The sequence below is a fragment of the Plectrocnemia conspersa genome, unplaced genomic scaffold, assembly GCF_051122295.1.
Source record: "Plectrocnemia conspersa isolate PC_06_02 unplaced genomic scaffold, ASM5112229v1 ptg000001l, whole genome shotgun sequence".
Lineage (NCBI taxonomy): Eukaryota > Metazoa > Arthropoda > Insecta > Trichoptera > Polycentropodidae > Plectrocnemia > Plectrocnemia conspersa.
This window is the reverse complement of record NW_028277165.1, coordinates 12,652,123-12,664,705: the sequence shown is the minus strand read 5'-3', so window position 1 is coordinate 12,664,705 and position 12,583 is coordinate 12,652,123. Positions and strand designations below refer to the sequence as shown.

The window sequence follows — 12,583 nt, the reverse complement described above, 5'->3', positions numbered from 1 at the left end:
AAACGTCCGTGAAATTAAATTATACATATGTAAATTAAATATTATTAAAATGCTAACGTGCATGGGTAAAATATACGTGACAATTTCATATTATATTGGGAAGCTAAATTAATATAAAATACAATGCGAATTTTTTTAATATAAATAGACGTTTTACTGCTTTCTTTATCTAATCTAGGGGTAGTTCATCCAAGTTGTGCTTTTACAGAGTGTCCATATTTATATTCTAATAATCATTTAAGTGTTTAACGCAACTATCGATTTTCAGCTTTTCAGTCATTATAGCCCCTTCTTTATCCTTACACATTAAGATGCTTGGTTTAAACTCTCCCCGGAATTAAAAAGAGATTAAAAGACAATGATTTCAGTCTGATGTCTCACTACTTACTTGGCAATTGTTGTTTGTGTTTACCTGTCGTAATGATTTGGGCTAATATTTCAACATAAGATTTACAATAAATAAAAACATATATAGTTCATTTAAGCTTTCATGATGTTATTACGTATACTATTTTTGATCCACGATATCTGATAATATTGGAATAGATAAAAATGAAATTTGGTACTTATACTTTAAAATCGACTATCCTACATCAATATCAATCGCCGCTTCTAGACCTTTTAAAAGCTTATTTAAATTGATGGAATTATATTTTTTTATTTATTATAACATGTTGTCGTGGTGTGCGCACCCTTTAGACATTTATAAATTTAGTAATTTATTTACTCTTTGAATAATTGCTTAATAGGACTTGTTTAATATTCGATAGCTGATATATGAATATGTAAATTAATTATTAATAATTAGGTTTATTGCATGATAATCAGTGTTAATACACTTGTATTGATTTATTGCATTGACGAACATTATAATATAGCAGCATTCTTTTTTCAAATTGTATAATATATTTAGATTTGGGGGACCAGATATTTCGCTATTATTTTTAGATGCTCTAGTTTGAGTCAGTCGGTATCCATACTAGATGAAAGAAACATCTTTGTGAGATATTTTTTTGTAGAACGTTATTTTCGTACATAAAATCTTATTTTTTTTATTAATGATCGATTAATATTTTACTTTTTTTAAATACAAATTAAAACAAATTAGAACATGTTTTAAATAAAGTTTTAATGTTGCGGTTTAACAATTTTGATTCATAACATATTAACTACGCGTACGTTGAATTCTGACATAATTTTCACGCCATATGTGCGTTTATAACATTAAATATTCAGTTAAGAAAAAATATGGAATTCACAAATGAGGCTAATATACACGATTTAATAATGACTTTTTTTTTGTTATTTTTTCTTTAAAGAAACTCAATGAAAAGGTTAATTAGAGCAAAACAAAATATCTCTAAATACGGTCCACGGTCTCTTAATATATATTACAAAATGTTTAGCTTATAAATGATCTATGGTGACAAATAATACGAGTCAGACATGTATAATATGCATATCAAACCTATTCAATTAATTTATTGTAAATCTTTCGTTGCATGCGTTACAACAGGGTCAACACAATCAACAACTACTTAATTAAGTAAACGAGACTAAGTGAGAAACAGACTAAAATCAAAGTTTTTAAGTGAGTGAAATCTATTTTATTAAATATTAACTATTAATATATGCTGTTAACGAGCAATAAATATCACTTTGCACTTATTTTTAAATATTTATTCGTGAGAAGCCTTCCATGATAATGGATCGGAAAAATAATTTTATGATAATCATTAATTCCGATCTCCCAGCCAGGATAAATTCAATAAAAACACTAGTCTGTATGGGATGCCAAGGTCTTTCTGGTATTTGTAATCGTTTTATACCAATCGTCTATAGTATTGTTAAAAATATCTAATCATAAATCAACGTCTGGTCATATTATTGTAAATACATTATTTAATGAAATTTAGTTGATTACATGACGCTTATAATTGTTTTCTATTTTCGTCTTAAAGCAGTAAATTTAGTTTTTTATCGGTTGATAACAAGAGCTAGAGTATGCAGTACATTGAAAATAGTCGTGTGTGGCTAAATATGTCAAAATATTATGGTGCATATAGGGAAAAAAAATTTTGATCAAGAAATAGTGGATCGTCATCCATTGTCACCGATGAACTTAAAAAATATCTAGATTTATCCACTGTATTTTGAGAGATCTATCAGTGTCAAAAAAAAATCAAATGCAAGAATTCAATGACGCTTAAGTCGAGAGACTTGGCATTGAGGTCCATGTTGACTATGTGTGTTCTAATGATATTTATTATAAATATTATCAATCACAAAATAAAATGTTTAAGAACATTCTGGATTTCATATCTAAATATCTTCAATATATTGCTATGGTTGTAATGTATTATTTTTTTAATTACTGTAAAAATCCTACTTAGCAACATTGTTTATATTACACTGTCACAATAAATAACAGCATGTGAATATTTACTTTTCAAATAACCCTCATACGACGTTTCGATGTGACATATCTGATTTTAGACGTCACACTCAAGTTTTCTATTCCCGGCACGCCTTTAATTGAAAATTACTATAATTCGCATGGATTAAATTAATCACGTGCAAGGATATAGACTGAAGTTGTTGACGTATGTAAAATATCTATGGAATACTAGTATGTCTAGAATGTAAAACGATTGTTTCAGAAAACACAATGCAAATGTTGAGAGAATCGAGGTACAGCCCTAAAAGTGATGTCACACGAAGGTCGCTCCTTACCAGACAGACTCCAACGAGGTCACAAATTCGATTCCATCGGCATACTTATTGTTAACGATCGTACGTAGGTTGCAACATACGTGATTTATCAGACATATGGTTGTATACATATACCTCCAAACGTCCACGTATATATTTGATAAATCATTTTTACGGTGGTGATATTGAGAGTAAGAAACAAAGGATTCTTAAAGACTTTTTAAGTTTTAAGATTAAGATGCTGATTTTGTATCATTATGTTGAAAACTGGACATCACGATATTTAAAAAAAATATTTCTTAAAAAGATCATTTCTAATGATTTTTGGCAGGTGATAGATAGGCAGGTTCTTTAAATAGTATATCCTTAAAATTTAGCAGAAATATATGGAATGATTTTGTTGTACAGTTTGATAAAAATATATTTATTAGTATTTTCATTGAATTATTATCGGTATTTCAAAGTCCCAGTTGCTACATGTCTTGGTTTAAGTTATGATGACATTTTTTCGACTCAAGGTGTGTAAAAATATTAACTCATCTGAATTGTATAATAGATAACTTAAACATTGTATTGATGCTATGATAAGAAAACTATGAATGTACTAATAACAAGAGTTAACTGTATCATACACATAAATCATGTTTAAAAATAAGGCACATGACCAATCGTGATTCTGTGATAAGTAATTGATAATGTCAAGGTAATGTGATCATCAATCATTGCTGTTAAAATTAACCATACATGATATATTAGAGCAGTTATTTTCAAGTAGTGATTCATTGTGTATTAATAGGGATATAAACAGCCAACATAGTACATAAAATTGTAGCAATATGTACTTCTATTCATTTATTACAGAAGTCTAACAACAGTGATATTAATGACTTATTTTAGGGTAATATACATATTCCAAGAACTATTATTAAACATATTAATCCAATCCTTAGAGGTCATTTATTAATTAAAACTAATTTATTATTAATTCATTAATTTATTTTAATTATTACTGTTATATATTTGGGCTTTTTTTTAAAGTCGCTCGCTCATAGTTTTGATCAGCAACAGACGCTTTTTAATTATTTTAACGTTAAAGATGAAATTGTTGATTTCAAACGATCTTAATTAACACTATATTAATAATAAGAAACAATAATTTGTTTTGAATGCATTAATAATATAACTTCTGTACAATATCACCGATAATATCGATCATTATCCGAGTCGCAGCTAATTCGTAGAGATAACAAATTATCTTATTGCGTGTCTATAAAGTTCATCTATAACTTGAAAATCTATTCGGCATTATCTGATTTTCAAGTGCTCAAACCTTATGCGATTAACCAGAGTTTCATAAAAAAACTCGAAACCATAACAATCACAAGAAAATTGCTGGAATCAGTGCGTTTCATCGAGAGTTTAAGAAGCTTTAGTCTAAAGATTGATATAATATGTAGATGTACCATGATTATAAAAATATGGCTCAGTTATAACTCAAAAAGTTTAAAAAATACTGTAAAAGTACAATATATATATTGGAACGCTTTGATTCGATCTTGTCTTTTTTATCAAATCTGCTGAGAAAATTATGAAATTACGACCAAGATGATGATCCCAACATCGGTAGTCGAAACGTACGGATAACTAATTGAATTGAATGTAAAAATTCTATTCAATTCGTTATCCGTATTAATTAAAATATTTTATCAATAAAAATGTATTAAGCTAATTCATTAAGTTGATAAACACAAAATGCTACCAAGCCTTTTTTTATAAACATATACTAAAAGCTCTTTTAAATAAAATGTTTAAGAAGTAAATCAAAAAGTGACATGACTTTCGCACAACTTAATATATTATATTATTTATGGTTATTGTTAAAATATACATCACTTCGTATCACCTTGATTCATGTCATTATATGCAAATATATAGTGCTAATAATATATGTACATTTTATTATAATATTGTGATACAATGGCACAATCTGAATTGGCCTCAATTAGATGTTCTTTAATCTTTATTTCGAACTGCTTTCAAACTTTGTTAATGGATATATAAAATCCTTCATTATATTTAGTGTAACCCTGATTTTAAAATAGGCAAATCTTTTAAACAATATATTTATCATCAAAATTCTTACACGAATGCGTTATAAACATATGAAAACTTTCAGTTATCATAAAAATGTTATTGATTTTGACTAACAACAAAAATCAGTAACAAGGAATGTGCTAAAAATAATAATTGAGATATTTTTTTTACATCTCTAATAACCTAATTTTAAATATTTTAAAGATTTTAAATAATCATTTAAAAATAAAGCAACAAGCTTTCTATAGATAAGAATAGATTTATATTTGGTTGACTGTATTGGTTTTAATAAATATAATTTTTATTATTAAAAAATATCGAAATTGATGAATATAATGATTGTGTTTATGATAGAGATCTGAACTTGAAATCACAATTCAAAAAAATCATTTGTGAAACTGACGAATGAATTCGAGAGATTCATTTTACAATTCATGACGACAATGGTGCTCATATAACAATCACTACAGATTGACTTGACTAAAAATCTGGATTCGAATCCCATGTGTACCTTAGTGTTTTTTAGTTTGCCTTGTGCCTGGAAGATCGTAATTAGTGATTAATATAAAAATATATTTCCGATCGATCTTCACAGGTTGGGTTGTACTAGATTTACTTAATCTCATGTATGCAGTGGCGTAGTTATGGGGGGCGGAGGGGGCGGGCCGCCCCGGGCGGCACTTGCTTGGAGGTGGCATATTCGCGATGGAATCGTCTAATGTGGTTCTTAATCCTGAATAAACTAAAATTTATGTAAATCTACAAATAGCAAGAGCTTAACAATAAGCAATTTATTATTTTAAGTAATGCTGATTTTATGATCCTGCAAAAAAAATTATGGGGGGGGGCAATTTTAAGGATTACCCCGGGTGGCACATACTCTAGCTACGCCACTGCATGGCTGAATGTCACAATAAACTGAGGTGGGTTCGTTTTTTATAATATATATATTGCTGATAACAAGATTTTGATTTTAGTCTGGTATCGTATTTGATTGTGTTTACCTCGTTGTAAGACATCTGCCAATTAATATTAAATAATATAGAGCAGGGTTTCCCAAACTTTTTCAGCGACGGAACACTTGGCAAATCCAAAAATTTTGGCGGAACATTTTTTAGGTTGCGTAATTCATATTAGTATATTTTTTTATATGTTGGTTTTAAATCAGAGTCATTAACTAAATCAATTAAATTCTCATAATCCCTTGCGCTTAAGCCCACTGGTTTAACTGTCACAGAAAATGGATTGCTAACCCAGGAATCATCCTTACTAGTTCACGGAAAATATTCCGAAAGAATTGTTTTCAAGTTATATAGGTGTTTTAAAAATACTTGTGAAACTTCTTTATCAACTTAAATATTCAATTCATTTAAACATTCATCGAAGACAGGAAAACAATCAAAATTATTAGATTCAACTGATAAAATCCAAAATTGTATTTTTTATTAAAATATTCAACAACAACAATTTTTTATCAAAAGAAACAACACCGACTTATGAAACTTTTCTCTCCAGAATTTATACACATCAATATTGAATATTTAATACATATTTTTAGGCTTTTTTATCAGATTTATGAACAATTTTTATGTATTAGCACGACTAACAATTTTTTTAATTTACTCCAAATTTTTGTGAAATATCTATTTAGGCTCCGCGGAACACCTATTTTGGATTCGCGGAACACCAGTGTTCCGCGGAACATAGTTTGGGAAACCATGATATAGAGAATCAATTATAAAAAAGGCAGAAAGCATGCAATTCTTAATAGTTGTCAAGATTTCTGTGCTACAAATAATTTAGCATATGAATGAAATAGTACGTACAGCATGATAATTTTTTTGACTCAACAAAAGACGCTATAAATATTTTTAGCTAAATAATCTATAATGGAATTCACAATATATTTCTTTAATCATCCTATTGGTTATGGTAATACAAAAATGTTTTTAAAAACCAACACAAAATATCATTTAAAATACGTCATGGAAGAAATATAAATCACATCACTATGGCAATAAGAACAGGCTGAATAAAATATGTGTTTTCCTACCACAAAAAAAAAACGAGAGCTACTTCACATTCTAGCAAATATCCTGCATCAACATCAACTGCCGCTCCTTATGTTCGTTAAGGTGATCGAGCCCTACTTCTACAATTAGCGTAAAAAATTGTTCATCTCAGATCTATGCAGAAAGATATTAGGTGTATAGTACAATATAGGACACGTATGAGAATTTTAAATAAAAATATACATAACCTATGGATATACAAGGCCATTTTTGTATTTGCAATGTACATATAAAAGTTCGATTTTGTCGACAATTGTGCGTACTACAAATGCTTAGTTTTCTATATAGAATATAAACGACCGTGTGCACATCCAATTATCTAAAAATCATATTGCCCCGAGCCACGCATTGAGACGCACTGAGCGGCAGCTAATCAGGTTTCAGTGTGTCCAGTTTCGAACGCGAGCGGTCGTGAAAGTAGCATGATGAGATTTGCAACTAGGTAACAAACAACATGAACCGCCTACACGAGCCGAGAGACGATATGACCGAATGAAAGTGAAGCAGAAGGATTCTGGTACCACTCTCTCTCCTCACTCGGAGATAAAGCTCGCTCTCCTTTCACAGGATAAAAAGGTCACTTTTGAAATTTCACTTTTGTTAATCTTCGAAGAGTAAAGTGGGTCCCGTGTCAAGGAAGCAGGAAGCAGTTGCAAGGCGTTGGCTCGATGCATGTGCACATGTGTGTGCACTTTTCTATGCGTGACCCAAATTAGAACTGGTCGAGAGCGAATGCAATAAGTAAAAATAAGAATAGCAATATATGCTTGTAGGATTATTGAGCTTGCTCCGAGCGACAGAATCATAGTGAAAGTGGTCGAGATCTATGATATAGTAGAAGTTATGTGCACATGTGAAACATGTGCACATAAAATCCAGTAGGTTAAATAGTTCTGTGTGTGCCAGAGTATTTTTTTAAAAAGTCACCATAACGAGTGCGAAACTATTAGTGTAAATACACGAACAAAGCAAGACCGGACTAGCAAGATATACAAACTTCAACGTGTTAAATTGGCAATATTAAAGTGTTAGAAAATTACGCATATATAGGATCAAGGACAGGTGTCGGGAAAGTGAGCCAATAAACAGATAAATAAAGGTCAGTTCCGGTTTTTTTTTATATGTAATTGCATTTGGAAAAGTCGCCTTTGAAGAGTATATCCTTTAATCGAGTTTACAATCATAAAAGCAATATTCATTATAGATTTTGTATCAATTCTCCTGCAATATTAAACTACTTGATGCAGTGGTAGCTTAAATTATCTAAAAAATCTTCGTCGCTCGGACGTAACCCAATAATTACATTAGCAGTGCCTGTCATTGGTGCTGCTCCATCGGTTGTGATTGAGACAAACTTCGATAATGGCAACTGAATCTTAGTTATGTACTCCTTATATCAATATCTCGAGTTCCCTCTCATCTTGAAATCATCACCAACAGTTCTTCCTTAATACAAAAGTCTGCAAAAACTATTCTAATAAAAATTAGCAAATAAAATAAAACACATTTGTGAATATCTTTCGTGAGGTGTTCATTTACATTTTGACTCATTTTTTATATACGTCTCATATCTGAATTTCGAGACAGTTGTAGATAATAAATAGATCTTTTTATTTCGTTTTTGTTCTTAAATGTATCAAGCCGTGAATCTGCGATTTTAACAAAAGATTATTTAAGAAATTCACCTTTAAAAAAATACCTTATTTTTTACTCGTTCTATCTCAGTTTTTCACAAACTGAGATAGAACGAGTAACTCGGTTCAATTTCAGTATGCACGTAGGCGTCCTATGGTCAACACGCATGTCGAGAGCTGCATCGTAGTCACGTGGTCAAGTTATAATACCGCATGCTTATCGGGGACTTCAACAGATTCTTACTGACATCTTTAAATATTTTAGGACACCAAAAGGGATTAATTATATTTTTGATAATATATTATTCTAACAGATATCGTTATTATATTTTTTTTCAAATAAAATTAAATAATTAAAAAATAATTAGTGGTACTTGATTTTGTTAAAAAAAATCAATTCGAATATCCTTATGTATTTTTCTAGATCGGTTTATATAAATGTCACACCATAACGAATTCTTATTTAGAATCAATTACGAAAAATTCTAGGATAGTTTAGATTTCGCGATCGACTGAATCATGTCCCGCGATTGACTATTGGCCATGAATCGACAATAAATTGTTAAAGTGACACGCGCTCCGCATGATGAAGCTGAGCATCCTCGACGTCCAAACTTTAGCGATACGCATATTAAATCTCTAACTCGAACGTCTTTCCCAAGTCATCGACGGAAGTATTTCTATTTAAAACATTTTCGTCAAACATAATGATCACACTTCGCAATACTGAAAGACAGCGACTCCGTGTATTTTTTTAAAGACAGCGAATACTCTGAAATACTTTTAGGTCATCAGCATATTCTGAATCCTTAATTGTCGCATGTATGTATGTCGTTGATAAAGATAATAAAGAGAAGAGGTTCCAAATTAAATCCAATCAGAGCGACGATTATCATAACTCACATACTGACGACGGTAACTAAAGTAACTTATGTTGCATTGTTCGTGTTCATTATGCCTGCACTTAACCTATAAGTAAATAAGACTTTCTATTTTTATTCACAAATGAGTAACCACGTTTTCGATTTGTAGACACTACGATATTTTACGCATATCTTCTCCATAGTCACAAATCACGCACTACCATTTGTAAATATTTTTTTTAAATAGTTTTAGAAGCACTCTGCAGCACAAGATTTTTAATAACTGAATATGCTGACGAATAATTAATTAAAATATATTACAGTTAATTAATTATCAGAAAATATTAACTATTTAACTCTAATTTAAAGTTAAAATTATACATTTTTTATTTATAAACTGAAAAATATTATGTGCATTTGGCCGCAAAATGCGATTTTTTTTATTAATTATGTAATTTTTAGATATTAAGAATTCATAAGTTGAAGTTATAAAATATCTGTATGAGGTATTAAAACAGTTTATTTTTAGATAACTCATATTTACACTAGTACGATAAAGTCGGACTAATAACTGAAAGACCTGGGTTTGAATCACTGATGATTTTTATTTTCCATCAGGTCTGGAAAATCGAAAATAGTAATTCTTATATAATTATAAATCCGATCGATAATAACAGATCGCCAAACAATCGCTACTGATTGGTCATTTAATTTGTTTGTGTTTGATTCAAGGTTCAATTAATTAATATTTTAATTAACATGCAACTTTTACTGTTTTTAAAGACTAAAAAAATATATAAAAATTATATATTGCTTCTAGACGTCATATACATATATTACATTTTATTAAATAAATAATGATTGATTTATAAAATCAGCTTCTTTATAAATGATAAACACAGATGCTGAAATAATAAGTCTAGACTACAGAAATGTGTCGCTGAACCATTAAGGGTCATGAATTTTAAATAATGCAGACAGTTTTATTTTTGGTCGGTCGCACATGTTGATGAATCATGTCAACTGTAACTGCATTTTTTATCAACAGGGTTAATTGAGTGCATCGCAAATAAACTATAATATGGTTAGCTAAAGAAAGTTTAATCAATGACATGCGAATAAATTTGATAACATAGTTATATTCTCGGTTAATTTTAGATTCGATTTATTAAAAGTTTAAATCGAATTTGGATAACGAAATCTACGAATTGCAAATTATTTTGATTATATATAAGTATATTTGTTTATAATATTACAACCACAGAATGACGGTACTGTAAGACAACAAGTCAAAATATTATTGTGTTTTTTTTATTGTGGTGGTACATACATACATGTACGTGTAATGTTTATTAATAAAAATAAATTATCTATTTTAACATCGTTAATAATTAAGCACCCGTTTCAATAAGCCCATAAAATTATAAAAACTACATTTTAGCAATAAATCAATCAATCAATTATATTATCTGATGTCATTAGTGTCGAATTACAAAACGCTACATAGTATATCTATGTACACAATCGCCATAAAGAACATACATATTTAATTACTATTTGCGAATTCTCCACTGCTCGAATAAAATTTAATCGCGTTCCATAAAATGCAGAATTATTGCTACTTATTATTAATTATTTATAAGATTTTCAAAAATATTTATGATACAATTTAAGTGAAAACACAATTTTCAGAGAATTTTTTACCTACTAATTGGATGTTTTTAAAAGTAAGAAACATACTGATTGATTTGTAACGCCTAATGCATATATGTAGAATATGTATTTATTTATGTATAGTTATATAAAATTTATTATTATACATAAAAAATATTTTTTATCAATAGTTTTGTTGGACCAACAGCATGGTTTTCGCCCCGCGCTTTCCACCGTCACTAAGCCCATATCTTTCACCGAAACAGTGGCCAAATATCTTAAAGGAATTCAAGTAGGCGTTGATTATACTGATTTTGAAAAATCCTTCGATAAAATTTGTTATATTTTGTTAGTAAAAAATGATTGATTCCTGACTTATTTGAGCGATCGCAGACGACAGTGAGTAACATATGGCGACACATTATAAAAATAATATCTTACCCCCTTGGGAATTTTTCAAGGGTCTAACATGAGCCTTGTGCTCTTCTCGATAATGACATAAATACGGCAGTTGTAAAACCAGTTTTTTATACATATGATTTAAAGTTGTTGCATTTGATATCTACTCCATCTACAGCGTGACTTAAATTCTCTGTAGAGATGGGCTTCCGTCAATTTAGTGTTAAAAAATCCATATTACGTATTTTTTATGACCTTATTCATGATCAGAATTTTCCTGCGATCTCAATGAGAAACTTCTCAGAATCACTTTTTAGAGCAAGTGGAGGATCTCTCTACGTGTAATAATCTGCGAAAAATTTTCTAAGATACTAGGCTTTGTTATAAGAAACGCGTAAGAAAAAATCAGCATCTTTTATGTTTTCACTAATTCAGAATCGTTAGGTGTGTGATTACTAACATAAGAGTCGGCAGACGCTCACGATTACTTAATTTCTATGGTCGATGATGTTATTCTTTGCTCACCCTAAGATACATAACACTCTTGGTTTTTATATGCATATATTGCCCGCTACTGATTCATTCTGTACACATGCAAATCGCACATAATAAACTAAAAAAAGGCATGCGCTTCGGAACTGAAATATGTTCAAATGTTGATTTATTGTGTTTACGCCTGCGTCTATAACTTCAGCGAATGTTGCCAGCAATTTGCCAACAATGCTTTTGATTATGATTGAGCAAACATAGCCAGACACATATTTTATCGTAATAAAAAACGACTATCTATCGCGGTCATGAACGAGCATTCATGACCGGTCATGGGGATGACTAGATGGATGACTGGACTAATGAGATAAATCCCTGTTTTCTTTTAATTATTGCAACGTTGAAAAAGTTATTATTTTATAGAGAAGATATGTAAACAAAAAAATTATTCGTTAAGATCAAATTATTTCTTACTGTGAATTTTTACCGATGCAGATTCGTAGATGTCAATGATTAAGTGCTAAACTCGACGATTTTACAGTTGAATAGCAAATATTGAAATTCACATATAGTAAAAGCCTTAATAAAAATCATACAGAAAAGCCGAAAAAACAGTATGCAAAGTTGTAATTAGAATTCAAGATAACATAATATTTTCATTGATTTT

The 12,583-nt window shown here is 29.8% G+C and overlaps 1 protein-coding gene across 3 annotated transcripts in view; it reads right to left on the bottom strand.

The window, feature by feature from the left end:
* The window catches only part of LOC148238890 (transducin beta-like protein 2), a 127,019-nt gene that overhangs the window by 21,087 nt on the left and 93,349 nt on the right, over window positions 1-12,583 (bottom strand). The window lies entirely within an intron of this gene.